The 18,221-nt window shown below is 28.8% G+C and overlaps 1 protein-coding gene and 1 long non-coding RNA gene across 12 annotated transcripts in view; both read left to right on the top strand.

The window, feature by feature from the left end:
• The window catches only part of LOC105153659 (A-type potassium channel modulatory protein DPP6), a 635,032-nt gene that overhangs the window by 204,673 nt on the left and 412,138 nt on the right, over positions 1-18,221 (top strand). The gene's annotated exons all lie outside the window — the stretch shown is intronic.
• LOC147909135 (uncharacterized) lies at positions 407-4,435 on the top strand. Its single transcript, XR_015545748.1, has 2 exons — positions 407-1,874; positions 2,864-4,435. It is a non-coding gene; the product is annotated as an uncharacterized LOC147909135 (long non-coding RNA).

The following is an 18,221-nucleotide window of genomic DNA, read 5'->3' as shown; positions in this document are numbered from 1 at the left end:
TAGATAGAACGCCTGTTGAGCATAAAAAATTTAATTGTGATATTATTTTGGTAATTTAGCTGTGTTTTAAGTCCGGAAAAATTTCGGCGCGTAGTTCAAATGACTACAATATGATATATATATGCATGTACTACACTGAGGAGCAAAAATGAGGTCCATTTTCGGCGTGGATGGATGTAGATGAGCGCGCTGGCCTTTGTAGGTGCCACGTCAACCCACCGATGGTGCGCTCATCTACACCTGTTCATTCCGAAAATGGACCTCATTTTGTTCCTCAGTGTGTATATATATATATATATATATATATACATATATATATGTGTGTAATATATATTAATTCACTTTAAATTAATTAAGCACAAATCCTAGTTTAGATTGTATCGTTAGAATTTCCTATTTCCTATTTAATAAACATAAAAAATTTTTTTTTTTTTTTGATATATTTATAATTTATACTTATTTTAGAATACTTTTTCTTTAATAAATGAATTGTACTATTAATAAGTTGTTGTTTATTGAGTATATTTCGATTGCCGATAAACCAAATTAAATTGCATGCGCGCATAAAATTGCATAAATTAAAAAACTACTTATAACTTAATTTTGATTAAGCCCTATCGATTATTATTAATGAGAAGAGAATATTGTCGCCTTACATTTAAATTTTCAAATAATTTAATCGCCGTATGTTTATTTATTCCTATTTTTCATAATTATTATGTAGAATTACATAATTTAAAATTATTGGATTTAACGAAAATTACGGAATGAAGATACATATTATTACCTATTATTATAAGCTATACAACTCATTGAATAATGTACTATAGAAAGTGTTCTGGAAAAGATTTAAACGTAACTTTACTGTTTTTTTAAATTTGAAAAAATTCCATGGCTTCTGCGAATTTCATATGCAGCGAAATTCAAATAAATAAGTACATTAATGAATTTTTTATTGCTGCTAACAATAAAATCACTGCGTATATTTAAATTCTAATATCCTTTACAATTGTTTTCCATCGTTTTCTAAAGCCAACTTCATATAAATTTACAGCTTAAACATATCGTAATAATTTTTGTCGTTCATTGAAAGTAATATACTATCCTACAAATTCATAAAAAATTAATCCTATAAATTCATAAAAATCAAATTCTTTTAATTTTTGACGTTGAGAATACAATGATTTGTATGTTTTTTGCGAAATACTTTTAAATAGGAACTATATAAAATTAGTATTTTTTAACAAAGAAGTTTTAATCTTCGCTTTTTTATAATTGTTAAAAAATTTTTGTTTTTATATTATACTTTTCATTATCCGAAAAAATAAATATTTAAAAAATTTTTATTGGGTGTCAATTAGTATATCATACATTATTGTTAAATAGTAAATTAGGAAATAACAATTCACGCAGCTTGAAGTTTGAATTTATTATTTATTTTATTTATCGATTTACGTTTGATTTATGTTATCTTCTGAAATTTGGATTTTTAATATAATCTATCGAAAACTTTGGGGAAAACTTTGATAGTCGATATTAATATTGCGCGCAAATTCTTAGTTACGCAAATGTTACAGTAATTAATAAAGCCTAATAACTTCCTCCGATAAATCAATATCTGAGCAATAACTTGCAGCTGGGCTTTATTGAAGCTTTCGATATATTGTTGTAGTTGCGCGGAAAATTGATGTACTTATATATCAATTTGATTACACATTAATATTCTCCTCAGATGTATGTGACAGTTTTGAACATTTATTTTGCAGTATTAACAATTCCGTACGACGTTGACAACATCGAAGACTGTATCCGATGAAATTCAATTGGTGCGTCATATTTTACGTATAAACACGATATTTATGTATTTGACAATTGTTAAACATATACTGCAGTTAGTAAGATTTACCGTGTTTTACGTAAACACTTTCCTCCTCACGTTCCTATCTTGCTTTCCGAGTCGTGCGTTACAAGATTTAGGTCAAAGTGGAATAACTTCGGTTACATGTATTACTCATCCGGCCGCACACACGAAATATACAGTTCCTGTTGCAAATAGCAACAAAAATTCAGCCACAGACAGATTACCGCAAATTGAAAATACCAGTAAAAATTGAAAAAAAAATCACTATTATTGTATCGCGTTTTATCTAGCCTTGCTTCCTTTTTTTTTAGAGGGAGTAGCATATCGATTTTTATAGTTTATTTTTTATATGAATAAAATATATTTGCTATTTTTTATAAATAAAATAGTTTTTTTTTAAACATACGACACAAATATAAGATATATCAAGTTAATTTGCAAATTTTTGTATATTTGTTACCGCAGATTTATCACATTTCATATAGAAACTGAATAAGAAGACATTTAAAATTAAAATAAGATAACAATTAACGCTTTATTTATTGTACTGAAATTATCTAAAATATCAATAATTTATGGACTAATTCTATACTCTCTAAATTTCTTGGATTGAAATCTTTCTACAAAAGAGCTAAAATATTGCCAATATTGAAAAAGCGTGAAAAATTTTCACTCTTGAGAGTAATAGATTTTCATTCTTTTTTTTCTTGGAGATTCATTCCAAAGGAAAGAAATCTCACTCTTTTTTTTGGAATGAGTCTCACTTTAAAAGTGTGAAATCTCATTTCAAAAAAAGAAAGCGAAAATCTGTCATTCTTACTCGAAAGTGCAAATTTTTTACTTTTTTAAAATAATGGCAGCAATTTTAACTCTTTTGGAGTGAGATTTTATTCTAAGAAATTTAGAGAGTAATTTACTATAATTTATATCTTGTTTAATTGGCATTTTATTTCCGATTCTTTTATACGCTAAAAGCATCCATATATCACACATGTCATAGAGTGCTTTATCGATCGATCTACAAATCGTTACAAACTATTGTAGAAAATTTAATCTGTGGACAACACCTCAAAGACTTCGTAAAACTTTTTGAAACAGTTCTTTCTTTCATTTCGCGAAAGCTGATTTCCGATACGTTCCTATGGTCAAAGTACAACCGCCTTGTGAAACAACTGGGAACGAAAACAGGCATGTAGGATGAAAGCTCAAGTAAGCTGCACCCGTGTTCTTAGTAAAGTTGTGCAGGAAGTTCCGATCACCTTCTTGCTTAGGAGTTACGCGGAATTGTACTAGGTACAATCTGGAGTTGCGCAAAGACATCTTGGCTGTAACTGGACACTTAGTAGCATTCCAAGTTGTACGTCGACTGGAATAACGGAATGTGTGGTTTCCGGAATTTTTATTATTATATTTCCATCGTGCAATTTTTTTAGATCACGAATATTTAATGGACTTTCACGAGGTTTTGTTATTTGTTACAAAATTTAAAATCATGAAATCTCACAATAAACTTCCGATTAGGCAATATCGTAATAAGCAATATAGGCAAATGTAATTTTCATAAACAACTTTGATATGTTGTGCAACAAGTTACGGTCGACTAAAATTGTGCTACAGTATTACAATCAATCAATTCTCATTAATAACTTGAAATTACGATAGTGTATAATTTGATGCAATAATCATTTAAAGAGATGGATTTAATGTTACTGGTTTATGTGTTCGATTAAGTGAATAATTGAATATTTTTATGAACGTTTTTCTAAAAGGTGTTTCCGGACAACACAATAAATTATTTTTTAAATTATTTTATAAAATATTTTCGTTTATTTAAATGTTTATTTAAAATTAAAAACTCAAAATTAAAAATACAATAACTCTAAACTACAATAACTGAGAGGATGATCTGAGCTTATTAAATTTCATATAATTTTTTTATTTGCATTGATTGTATTTAATGTGCTATTTTCAATGTGCTGTGTTCAATGTGTAGTATTGTTACTGGTTACGTTTCACGATTTCAATGCATTAAAGCTTTTCGTAACATATGTATGACACATATATCGATATGCGATAGTCAGTCGACCAACATAATGTGTATTACGATGTGATAATCACACTCGTACCAAGTTAGATAAACGATCGTTTGTATAAAAAAAAAGACGTGACTGCCATCCAACCAAGTGTCCAAGAAAGTTCCTATATAAGATTATACGTATAATAAGTACGTTTTAATGAGTAGTTCCAATTCAAAAAATGAATAATATTTTGCAACAAAATGGCGCATTTGTTCAAAATTAATACTTCCATATGTTTTTTTTTTGTTAATATATAATAAGAAGTTTTTTAGAGTCCGATCGAAACCATATTTTGTCCTCCAGCCGAAACCGAAAATGAATATTCGGTTGTCATTCAATTTTGGCCGAAAACGAAACCGGAACCGAATTAGATAAGTCTTACTAAAAAAAAAGAGAAAGGAGCTAACGGAATCACATTTTTTTGGCCGGAGTTGAAATCGATATTTTTTTGGATTAATTTTACAGAGATCGTATGATTTTTATAAATCATGACAAATTTATGTACTTTTTAAAAAACAAGATTTTATTAAAATATTTAATTATACAATAATAATATTGCATCTTCAACTTTTAAAGAAATCAAATCACAGTTATTATAACGATAATTTGATTTCTTTAAAAGTTGAGGATTATTAGGATCACATCAAAGTTTGTACTCAAATTACAATCTTAAGTTTAATCAACGAGTTAATAATTAAAATCGAACAGTTGTTTTTTGAATGCTCACGTTACAACTTGTACAGTTTCGGTTTATCTATCGAAATTTTCTTTTAATTTCGGTCAAAATCGAAATCAAACTGAAACCCTATTTTTTTACCTAAACTGACTGAAACCGAATTTGAAATTGAAATTTCGACCGGACTCTAGTTTTTTTGTTGACATTTTGAAAACTAAAATTAAGTTTAAAATTAAGCACTAAGTATCAAGTTTGACTTAATGCTTAATTTTACATTTAATTTTAATTTTTATACGTGATTTTATTATGATAGTTTCTTGGGATCTCTTTAACTTTGAAATGTCTAATACATTTTTAAGGAGAAAATTGTAGCAATTGCTGAAATTGCAAATACTTATTGTGTTATGACGTTTATCGGTAATCACAAACGTTTTGATCTCCATGAGTAACAAGGTACAAACAATGAAGAGACACTATTCTATGTTAAAATATTCATGAACAGGCGTACTCGGTCGCGTCTACAAAAGTTCAAGATTTGCCAGAGGTTTGCCACAAAGGCTGTTAAAATGTTCGCTTGTAAACGATGTAGAAAGCCTTGCGCGGTGTGGTAACTTGATACATATTTGCCTTACAAATGAAATTGATATGATTTTCATGTAAATTTTACGTTGTTTCAATATCTTCTATGGTATTTTCAAAAAATGACAAAAAGATGGCACGCAAGTTTTTAGAGATTAAGATGCAAGATTAAGGCTGAATAATATTAGCTAAAGTTGATGCAAAGTTAATTTTTGCTAATATTAATATCAGAAAGGTGCTTTGTGTATTTATATTGTTTTTATTCGAATCATAAAATAATAATTCTTCTTCTATCCGCATATATTAATATTTAAAAATTGTCATTTGAACAGAAATTTTTTAAATATTATAATAATGGAATATGAAATGCGAAGTCTTTTTCAAGTGCCAATTTTGAATTAACGCGATATTATACATATCATTGAATTGTTATGAAGAATTTTTAAGCACTTTATTAATCCTCATTGTTAGTAATTTGGGAAATATTACCGTGGTGCATATTAATTAATTAGTAAAACATTTTCAAGTTATTTAATCAAGTGTATTCGACCATAATACGATTAATATTGAATGTTCATCGCTTCGACGAGAAACATATTAATTCGCATATTAATGATTCGTTAAATACAAATATGTGCAAACCTGCATGTTTAATTTGCACAGAAATATCACATCATGTAAATTTGTGCGAATTGTGCAAACAAAAACAAAGGAAGTAGCTTTAAAGCATAGATTTTTGGATTGATAGATGCAGAATTACTCGAGAGAGAATCTTAGTATTGAAATTCACGATTCTAATTGCAACTCGATTGCTTTGTCTCGCCAGATTCGTTCGGATGTTCGTCGTGATGAGAATTCGCCGAGACCGAAGGAAAGATAGACAGAAAAGGTCAGCGACGGAATAGAGAAATGGCAAAATGGAAGTGTCGATATCTTGGCAAGACAGTTATAGACGGGAACCTGATGGAGCGAGAAAGTAGGCGTCGATTCTTTGGAAAATCCAATCGTCACTGAAAATAGCTACGAGACTGTTTATCGCCATTGATTTTGTGAAGGGAACTTTGAATTCATTTATTTGTTATATTTTCAGTAACAAAAGAAATCTTTGGCTTGTTTATTGTTAATGAACATTTATAGAGACATGTATGTATATAAAAATTTCAAAGAATGCGTTTTTGTGAAGTAGAAATAATATAGAGATACATTGAATAGTAGAGAATAATAAATATAGTTAACTGTACATTAAAAAATTCTCTAAATTAAATTTTAAATGTACAAATTAGTAATTTCTAGTAATTAATATTAGATGCATAGGCACATAATAATAGGTGTGTTTTCATGCACTTCGAGTGTTACTCTATTAATTATTGATGCACTTATTGATTCAATTAATTTAATTAAATTAATAGGGTATAATGTACACAATTTCCAGGTAAATACAACCTTGTATGTAAAATAACGAATTTTCGATCTATTTCGCAATTTGCAGAAATTTATTTTTATTGGTTTTAACAGTAACTAAACTTTCTTCTTTTTAATCATATTATTCTTTTACTTTTATTATCTTCAAAGACAGATTAACTTTTTTTTTAGTCAACGTTATGTTTTGCATTGTTGAAAATTAGTCTTTTTTTTTCAAAAATTCAATACTGGAAGGCAGTAATTAATTAATAACACTATTCTATTCAGTGCTTTTAATAACTCAAAATAAGTAATATCTAATATTGAATTGGATTTCTGTAAAGGTTACGTGACTAGGGGGTGAAATCTTCGCAAGTACATGCGATGCGCGATAGATTATGCGATCTTATCGAAACTTTGTACAAGTCTTCGCGTTTCCAATGAGGCAGGTGTGGCTGATTAGACACTCACGGGCAGTAATGTAACGCGACGGAAACTTAACGAGGAACAATATTGCATTTATCGGCACAACGGGGAGAAAGGAGAGCATGCAGACGAGGACGAGGAATTTAACAACTGTCGAACGTGCTCCACACTAACCGGTTAAGATTCCGGAAGCCATGTTCGCGCTGGTTGCGGCAATGGTGATGCTCTGCGAAGCGCCCGAGGAATCAATTAGTCGACTGGAGTCGGCTGACGCTCGGCACACCAAACATTGACTTTATTTGCATACTATAGTAGAATTGCAAATTCATACTTATTGCGGAGTTATCAGTTAACTGTTCTTGACTGCGAGCAGTCTCTGACCGATAGTAACTTACTGGAGCATTCGTAATATTCGAGAGAAAACGCGATGTTCAGGGTTTGACTTGAATCTTTCATGACTCGTGATTCTAATTCTCTCTAAAATAAATTTCTGTTTCAAAATATATTTACAATTATATATTTTACAGATGTATTTTGGGAAAGAATTCATTTGAAAGAATTAGAATCACGAATCAAGCTTCAAATATACGGTAAAAACTTATTTTTAATAGTATATATAAATATATATATATATATATGTACTTGTTTGCATGTAAAGTTAGTGTTATGTATGTATGGCAATTAATGTCATGTTCGCAATTTATTTTAGAGAATTTTTTGAATAGAAAAATTTTGGAAGAATCTCAATTATTTATAAATTATTAGTTCTAAAATATTAATAATTAAATATCATACAAAGATTCTGTATTTTGGTGACTATAACGATAGATTGATACAGGAGGACATCGACATCTTTGGCAAAAAATGAAGGTAATGTATTGTAGAGTATAAACTTCGATGCGCTTATTGCGATCGAAACAGTTTTTATATAACGTGTAAAGTAATATGGATGTCCATTTTCGCGGTTTTTGGATTATAGAACATGCCGGCATGAAATCCTGACACGTGACGTTTTTCATTTCAACGTTCTTCGTCGTTAAGCCACAGTAGTTTCGATTCGACGCGACGACAAACAGCGGAAAGTTACGAGGTTCTCAGAGCCAAATCGAGAACTTTATTTATAGATACTTTTGAAAGTTGGAATATTACTTTTCGAGCTTTGAATAAAGTTTAGGTTTAGAATGAATTTCATCTCTTTACGCGTAAAAACTATTATTTAAAAGAAATAAGTATTTCTTTTTGTTATAATGAGTTATTTTTATAAGTTATTTTAGAAAAACTTTTGAAGAGAGAAATTTTGAAAGAATTTTAATTAATTATAAATTAATATTTTTTAAATATCTATATTATTATAAAGAAGATTTTATTAAATGTAGAATATATATTTTTGTGATTATATTACACGTGTTTATTACATTTAATTTTTTTACATCACAAAAATCTGTTCTACATTTATTCTATATTATTAGGTTATTTAAAAAGTATCCGCGGTTTTTTATTCAATTTTTGAATGAAAAAACCGCGGATATTTTTTAAATGACCCAATATGTATGGATTTTAATAATGACTTTATTTTTTTATTTTATTTAACAATTATAATTATGATAATTGTAAACCAGTTTATTTTAATGAATGGTGCATCTGAAATTTCTGGACAATAAATTAACAATAAATTAGTTGAACATGACATTAGATATTTTAGATTTTTTAAGGTGCGGATGTACGTTATTTTGACAAAAAGGGAGAAAAAATTCAATTGACTTTTATTCTAATATTACTATAATTTATGTCGCGTCTTAAGTTAGATTTTATCGAATTCAATTGATCGTCATTTGTAGATCACAGCGGAAAGTAAGCCTTCGAGCCGGACTCAAATACTCGTAAAATCGATGAACAAAGATTACGAGCATTAGTCTTAATGATGAACAACTCGTTAACTGTCGTTACCTGTGGAATTACTTTTATCGTTGAAACTTGGTCGCTTCGTTATGCAAAATAATTAAGGGACGTTTTCTGTGCTCTGGAAAACGTTGAAAATGCATTTTGAGAAACGACCACTCGGCGATGTCAAATTAGAAGATTAAATAACGTTCGCAATTAGTTCCGCTTAGAATAGAGTTCTTCCCTTGCGTCTTCTTCTCTCGCCGTGCCAGTGACCCTTCCTTGTAAACTAACGATCTCTTTAAGGTAGATGTATATTATGTGTCTCTTTTGAAGTAACATTTCTGCAATTCTTTTCTTAAGTTCAACTACAATTTGTTATTTTTCCGTTTTTTTAAGAAATCAATGAAAGCTCATGGTATTATAATACAGTCAAATATATATTTTTAGGATATAAATGAAGAATTTTCAATAGTATCTTTTAATCGTTTTTTTGACAAAGAAATTGCGATCCCGTTTTATTCTTCTATACATTTTTATTTATTTCAGAATCAAATACAAGAGAAACTTAAACAGACGCAGAGAGATAGAAGCAAAGAAGTTAAAAAAACAGGAATAGAGTAAAATTAATTAAAGTAATTAGGAAAATTATCCATATATTTCTTTTGTTATGATGTTATTCATGGACTTTTCCTTTTGACATATTAGTTATTGAAATATGTTCGATATGTATTTGTAATCCATCCGCGCTATGTAAATGTATTGTAATGCAAATAATGTGTCTCTCTTTTATCTTTTATCTTACAAATTAAAAAAAATAGTCGAGAGAGAGAGAGAGAAGGAGAGAGAGAGACAGAGAGAGAGAATTTTTCTCTTGAGCATACTAATTATGCCTCTGCTGTTAAATGTGAAAGAGTCTTATTGTTCTGTGATCTCAAATAACTCAAATTATCATTCCAAAAGCGTATATAAGCTATATTGAGCATTGAAATCAACATTGATAATCTTGAACGTATTATCTTATTATATTATTTTTTTTATAATAGTATAACGATGAATTTATTTGAATTTGATTAATTTACTGAATGTGTTACATATATACATATATACATATAAGTTATAGAGAAGCATTACAATAAGAGAGTAAGGGGATAAAGAGAAAATATCTGAAAACCTATTTTCAACATCTTTCGCTCGAGAATGTCTCTTCTTGACAAAACGTAGATAAAATATTTGTTTTTTATGTAACATTACGTTAAGTAATCTCTTCTACACATCGTGGTATGTACATTCGGCGGGATGGAACGTGTCACAGTCAATATACAGGAATTTTTGTTGTTTCTCGACTCTATGAATTGAAGGGGTTCTGCTAAAACAAAGCTTTCGCTGTGACCAATTCCATTGTACAAAAACCGCGTGGCAAACGTAGTTTATTCGGTTAGTACTGGTTTCGATTCACAATAAAACATTGCGATATGGTTTTTCGGAGAATGATTGTTTCTCTGACTGCAGAGAAAGTTATTTTCAAAGACTTATTTCAACGGAACGATTTTTGACACGATGTTGACATATTATCGCACGGCAATTTGCTTATATTTTTTTTCTCTTTTTCTTCTTTTTGTTAAAAGTTCAAATATATAAATAATATTAAACTTAACGTTATTAAATTCTTAATTATAAATTATAAATCTTGCTAATAAATCTATTACAGTCTATAATTTTATTTTTCATTTGATGTATGTGTGTGTGTGTGTGTGTGTGTGTGTGTGTGTGTGTGTGTGTGTGTGTGTAACTATCTTATATATATATATATATATATATATATATATATACACATATTTCACGAAAATATTTATGTTTATACAATTAAATTAATTCATAATTTATACTCTGTTCATAATTTGAGATATTAAAAAAGAATACAATATTTGTAAAGACAAAATAAATAAAGATTAATTATCTATTAAAAAAACTACTTAATTTATTATTTTACAAACGGTTTTAACGTCTATATGTTTTTGTGGTAGCTTTTGGTCCATTCGCATAGTTTTTTGCTTTTGATAACAAACTACCTGATATTATGGAATGCACGCTATATGTTTCTTTGTTCATTCATACATCTGTATTGTAAAACTCGTACCAATGTTTTTTCTCCTCTGTTCGTTTCGAATAATGAATTCCATTTGTCGCGGAAATAACAAAAATCCCTTTTCCGTCCCGACAATTACGCAATCTCGAGAAACTACTTGCCGATCTCGCGCCGAAAAATTTTTTTTCTACAGCATGTATTTACGCGGAAATGTGTGCAAATTCTATACGACACATTTGTTGTAAAATCTCCATACGACTCCCATAGGCAAAGGAAGTCGGACATTCGGTGCCTTACATCGGTCCTCCGAGGGCGATATATATGGTAATCCGAAGACCTGCCGAGAAACATCTAGGTCGTTGTGGAGGTCAAGGAAGCGATTTCTTGGAGGCGGGAAAAGCAACTGCGCTCGTGCCACTTGCTGAGCTACGGGAGTGAAAAAAAGTGCAAGCTGAAATAGTTGTAACAAATGAATATCTGTAGCATCACCTTACACTTTATATACATTTACAAGAAAAATATTTATTAGATACAATATATAAATTTTTCATTAAAGCTAAGAGACTGTAGTATCTATAGAGACATGTACCTACTAAGAACATACTATCCAAATAGCAAGGTATCGTCAATATAACGTCTGTTGTGAATCAATAATATATCAATAATATATCATAAAAGACATCAAAAACGAAGTCATAAGTCACAGATCAATGATAATGTTTACGATGACAAAATTATGACATAATTTGATAAGAAATCTTACGTAAATTTTACTTAATACATAATTTAAATTAAGATACAATTTTTCTGTGAAATAAATATTAGGTGTTGGAATTAATTCGTAGCGTTTTTTAATGAAAGAATGTTATTTATTTCACATGAGCATTAAAAAATACATTAATGAAAGTACTTCCCATCACTTGTAAAACGCTACGAATTAATTCCAACACCTAATAATATTCTTTAATACCCAAATTCTCTCCGAAGTATTATAATACATATTCTGAAATAATATTTATTTATTGCAATTATTTTCTAATTAAGAATTATAGCAATTAATTATTTATTATTAATGTGACTTAAAACTTAAATTATAGTGAAAATTGTACGTTTTTATAAAAATTAATATTTTCTTCCTTAAATATATATTTCTGTTAGATAGAAAATTGCAATAATAATACCCAATAATAATAAGTATATTTTATAATTTTTATGTAAATGTGTGAAAAAAATTTGCTAAATCTGAGTAAATATTTTTTAAATAGTTCTAAACATTTGTTTAAAGTAAATAAATAATATTTGCTCAATAAAAAAAAACAATACTTAAATCAAATTAATGGTTCTTGTATCAAACAAATATATGTTTACATTTAGTGAATATTGTATTTACTTGGAACTATTCAAACAAATATTTACTTGCATTTGGTTTTTTCTGTGTACAAATTTATGTACTATTATATATGACATAATGATAATATCATATTCGTATTCTATTCGTATTATATTTGTATATGTTTATACATATTGATAACATAACTTAAAAAAAATTGTATGTAATTATTATATATACATTTCCATAAATCCAATTGTAAATTGATTTTTGCAAATTATTTAATTATCGTAAAAAAGAATAATCTCATTTTTAAATTGTAATTGTACTCACGTGTGTGAATTAATAGTGGATCCTAAAATTATTTACTATAATTGTTATAACTTTACATAAATTCTTTTACATACTATAATTGTTATAACTTTATATGAATTCTTTTATAACAGTGTACTCAACAAGAATTATATTGTGATAACAAAAGACATTTTGGTCAATAAAGTATGCATTATTTAATACGACAATTATTCGGCCGTGTATGAAAATAGTAGTATGTGATATGAAAAAAATGCCAATAATACTAACTGATTCTGTTCTAGTAGTATAGTAAGATAATAAAAAGGATTTTATTCAAAAGCTTATATCTGATGCGATCGGAACGAACAGAAATTACGGTAGAAAAGACTAACTGCTTTCGATGTTCAGCAGCAACAAAATTGAAAATACAATTATTCTTCATTCATAAATCTATATTAATTGCAAGATTACATACAAGGGAATTACTTCGCGATATAATGCCTCGATAAAATATGAGTATCTTTGGCAAAGCGGCTTTCCTACCCGCGAAGACCTTATTGAATGAAATCGATTTATTTCTTTTAAGGTCATGTATAGATTTTATTAAAGCCGTGTGCGAAGTAAGCCGATTAGAAACAATCCACACGTTGTGGAGGAAGCAATGTGAATGATAAAAGTAGAATAGTATCATTGATTATTTTGTTGATTGATTATTTTAATATCGTAATATATTTTCATTAGGATAACGATAGATTTTGTAGAAGTAAAGCTATACATCAAGGACTTTAAAATAAATATTAATTATATTTTTAATAATATAATTTTTAACATTGATTAATATTAAACATTAGTTAAATAAATTCAGTTATACTTTTTAATTAAAGTAATATAGTTGAACGGCCAAACATTAAAGATCTTGTTATTGTTAAAAAAATAATTATACTAGTAGAATAATTATACAAATAGCAAAATGTTATCATAACGATGATTTCATATCATTTTTCAACATTCGACATCAGTGAATTAAATACTGACATAAAATAAACGAAATATTTATGATTACCTACAATCGTTATAAATATGGTATATCGTTTTTTTTTAAATCATATTTAATATTAATTTATATTTAAGTTATAATTTAATGTTAAATATGTTATACTTAAATCATAATTTGTATAATTTTTACACACATTAGCATGTAATTTTACATACTTTTTTAATAATATATACAATATATAAGATTGTCTTCTTCATATTTATTACAGATGAAATTCATTTGTACTGAGTCATTTGCAAATAAAAAACGCTTAACAGAAGCGATAATCTCACCGTATTTATTATCGAATAAACGATCGATCATCATAAAGCTCTATCGAGCTTCGTCGAGAAAAAGTGTGTAAATTTTATCAAAGTGATCTCGTGACTAATGGCCAATCGCGTTGGATACTCGAATTCTTGTAACAAGCAATAAAAAAGAGACAAAGCTCATTTCTGTGTGAAAGCTCATTCCGTTACTCGTTAAAATGGCTGCGCGTTCGATCACCGGTGATCCTATGAAAAATTTTACACGCATAAAGCCATCTGTATGTAAATATTTCAAACAAATGTGCACGTTAACTCTCGGACTGGTGATAAGAATTAATCTATCATTATCTAATTATCTAATATATAGGCGAGCAACGAGATTTTTCGCGCGATTTTTTCTCTTTAAAAATTATAATCTTTATTTTTTAGTAAATATAAATAGCGTCTGAAAAACATTTGATGTTGATTTTAACACATTTTGGAGTTAGCTGTTTTTTTCATTCTATCGAACGTGAACAGTCAACGACAAAAAATTCATAGTACGTACGAGCGGAGTTCTTGGACCAGCAAACGTGTTCTAATGACGTTATGTACGCACCCGTTACGTAAATGTGTTGGAAAAATGGGAGTCTCGTTGTTGCAGAAATTGCGGCGGTCAGGATTGCCGGGTATGAGTAGCCATATGGGACATTTCCTCGAATATTCTGTAAACGCAGCAATGAATAATGGTTTCTTGGGGATCGTTGGTAAAATTCGTTGATGTCCCAAAATATAAACTTTAATCATAGTTTGCTTCTGTTTACTGAAATATGTACTATTGATTATTTTGTATTTTCCACTGTATTTTATTATTTACAACAATGTTGAAAATTATTTACTTTTTGTCTCGTTTATGGAAAAAACTGCCTTCAATGAATAAAAATGGATAAAATGGAGTAAAAGTTAATTACAATTTTGTTAATAAATGGAAAATTATAAATAATTTATTACTGCATCAAGTAATTTTGCTTTTGAAATATGGATTATGTATTATCATAATTTATAATCTAAAACACAATAAATGCGACCAGATGTAATATCTTGTTTTACATAATCGAAATTAATTTATAATCGATTCTTTCCTACGCGTGACTCCCATCTCTTGATAAGCGAGGGGAAAAGCATTTACCTATATTGTCTGTTCTCAAAATCAGTAAAGGTTCTAAAAAGACGGGGACAATGGCGGCTTTGTTTGATCGTGAAATTTCTCGCGTCCAATAGTAGTGAAGCTTTCAAAAATGTGAAGTTTTCTGGAAAACGTGTGCGACATAAAGGGTATTTGTTTGCCGCGAGTGGACGGTATTGTAGCTATAGATTTTTAGTAGTGGACTCTCTCGAAAGGCAACACGTGTTGCGAAGGGCTCCTTTTTCCCCTTCAAGCGTCTCCGTTCTCATCGGTCGAGAAACGGCATGATTTTTTATCACGAGCTGCGGAAATGACTACGTGCTGCCGTGTTTCCAATTCGATTTAGTGAAAAAGAGAGTTCGGCAAAGAAAATTAAAAAGAAAACTGCTTTTCTTGTTCTTTGCGTTTTCAACCACGAATACGATATCTAACTGGTGCATTTCACTTGACGCTCGCAATGCTCATGGAATCATTTCATCCTTGTTGTTTATTAAATGTTAAGTGGGGACAAATAATGCTTGCAAGCGTTGTGATCGCCAAATGACACGTATCTCTAGTGCATAACATATTTTCTATTGTATAATTTACAAGATAATCTCTTGAAAATATTATACATTGAATGTTACAAAGAATTGTACTGTTTGTATAAAGATTTTGATGTGAAGAAAATATCTATAGTATTAATTACTATTTCAAAATTATGCGAAAAATTTAAAGACATTGTATAAATTTAAAAGTTAGATTTCTTTATTTTGTTTATTCAGTTTAATTTTTTATCCCTGCATTTCTTTTTAAATAAATTATTGCATCAATGTATTATACATTAATGCAATTATATTGCTTCGAATTATAATAAATTTAAGAAATGCAAGGTTGGAAAATACCTGCAAGATCGTTTAAATGGATTTTACTTGCAATTTATTGTATTTTATAGATATAAGATTATCGGGATAAGCATTCTGTCTTAATTTTTATCTGTTTCATTCTACATATTTGCTCAAATTCCATCGTATATACGGAGAACCTGAGTAGTAGCATTGCAATATATACGTATAACAATCGTTTGTACGCTAACAGCATAATTTAATAGCGAGTAATTTCATTTTATTATTTTTCGAATAAATTGAAAATTAACAATAATTTGTCAAATTGCGCCATTAACAGTGCAAGCAATAAAATAATTATGCAAATTATGTATAACCAATAGAATCACAAAAATTTTTAATCTCCTGCAAATTATACATTCTATCAATATTATGTTGATATTTTCTGTTACACATATTTAACATATTTTATTTCTTTATTACAAAATATAAGTTAATAAAATTATTTAAATAATTATTGAATTTGTTAACATCACGAGATTGTCGATTGCATTATATTTTGTTAAAACAAAAAGATAATCTACTTTTCGCGATGCAAATTGATACTTTTTCGCGAACAAGATTTATCACCAGGAAAGAAAATGTAGCGTTGATAACGGTGTCATTATTTATACATTTCGCTAGAATTTTCGTTAGAATTCCGTTAAGGAAAAACCTACTACGATACACACATACTCGGTTGGCGGTAAATATTCTTTGCTGTCTCCGTCGAAGGCACTTTTTCACTTGTTCAACAACCTCGTCGGCCTCAGTGAATTTTTAAACGTGAATGAGATTTCTTAAGGCTGGCTTCCGCTTTTTGTATCCTGCGGAAAAATTCCATCCGCGCTCGGAAAATTCTCAGCGTTCCGCTTGCTCGACAAAAATCCAACAAATAATTCACAATGCATATGCGCTCGGTAAATAAGTTTTCCTGCTCACTGCGTATGCATATATCGTCATTATACACCTATATCTCTGTTGCACATGCTGATTTTTGGTATAGGTATGAAATATGTGGTTATACGTAAGAGATGTATTCCGACAAATATGTTGCTTTATTTAATTAAAATATTATTTGTTTTTTTTCATTGATTTTTGATTTTGATATTAATAATTTAGAAAGGATAGGAATAAAAATATTTTTCGTTAATAAAAATTTTTTGCGTTAGAATTTTTCACGCGTTTGACATTTTTTTCTGATTTTCTAAATTTTTTAATAAAGGTACTTTTTTGTAATATTTACTTATTGAAGTCTGCTGAAGCCTGGCAAAATTTTAATTCTGAAGTGAAATATTTCCGAAAGGCGAATTATATTCCGAATAATAAATATAATCTTTATTTTAATAATAAATACAATCTTTATTTTTTTTAATGGCAGTATTTTGTTATATGCATGCTTTTTTTAATAAATTAAACTCGGCTTTTAAGATATTTAAATTACATAAAAGTTAATTAAATTAATTGTGAATTACAATATTAATTGTATCGTAATTTATGTGAATTTATTATTTGCAGCAATTAATACATTTTTTTATTATTGTAATAATTGAAGCATAAATTAATTAATACTTTATTAGTAGCTTTATTTTTATTAATTTCTATTTTTATACTTATGCATATTTTCTCTGTTGTACATGACAGAGATAATAATTAAATGAAAATGCATAATGTGTGTAACTGTATCCATTCTTCATTTTCCACATTTAAAGTGGAAGTATTTTACACAAGATTTCATCGACATCGTTTTATGGCCTCAGGTATTTAAGCAATATCATCATTAACGGGAGATTTTACTTATCAAATAGCTGTTAATACACAACGACATTCATACATGATTTAACGCAGCGTCATTTTTGGCTTGTGCAATTTCGCGCGCTTACGCACATCGGACGTATTAATCATGGTCTTAATAATATGAATAATCTCACGAAATTTACGATCTCATCACTGACACACAAATGCATAGTGCCAGCAAGCGCGACATGTTATCATGAAGCGGGGTATGAAGTAGTTATGTGTCCTTGGGCAAATTTTATTCGGCAACTCCTCGAGTACTTCTTACCAAGAAATATCCATACGATATTTATCGACACCAAAAAGAATTTATTAAGAATCTAAAAAATTGTTTTCGTCACTCCGACTGTACGAAAGAAAAAGGCAGGTGGTATTTATGCTAGTCGTGCGTATGTATATGTATTGTGTATCTATGTCTGTATGTACGCGTGTGTGTATGTGTGTGTGTGTGTGTGTGTGTCTGCGCATCAATTTCG

The sequence above is a fragment of the Acromyrmex echinatior genome, chromosome 7 (genome assembly GCF_024713525.1).
Source record: "Acromyrmex echinatior isolate Ae372 chromosome 7, ASM2471352v2, whole genome shotgun sequence".
NCBI classification, from domain to species: domain Eukaryota; kingdom Metazoa; phylum Arthropoda; class Insecta; order Hymenoptera; family Formicidae; genus Acromyrmex; species Acromyrmex echinatior.
Note: the sequence above shows the minus strand (reverse complement) of the source record. Positions and strands in the feature narration are given on the sequence as shown.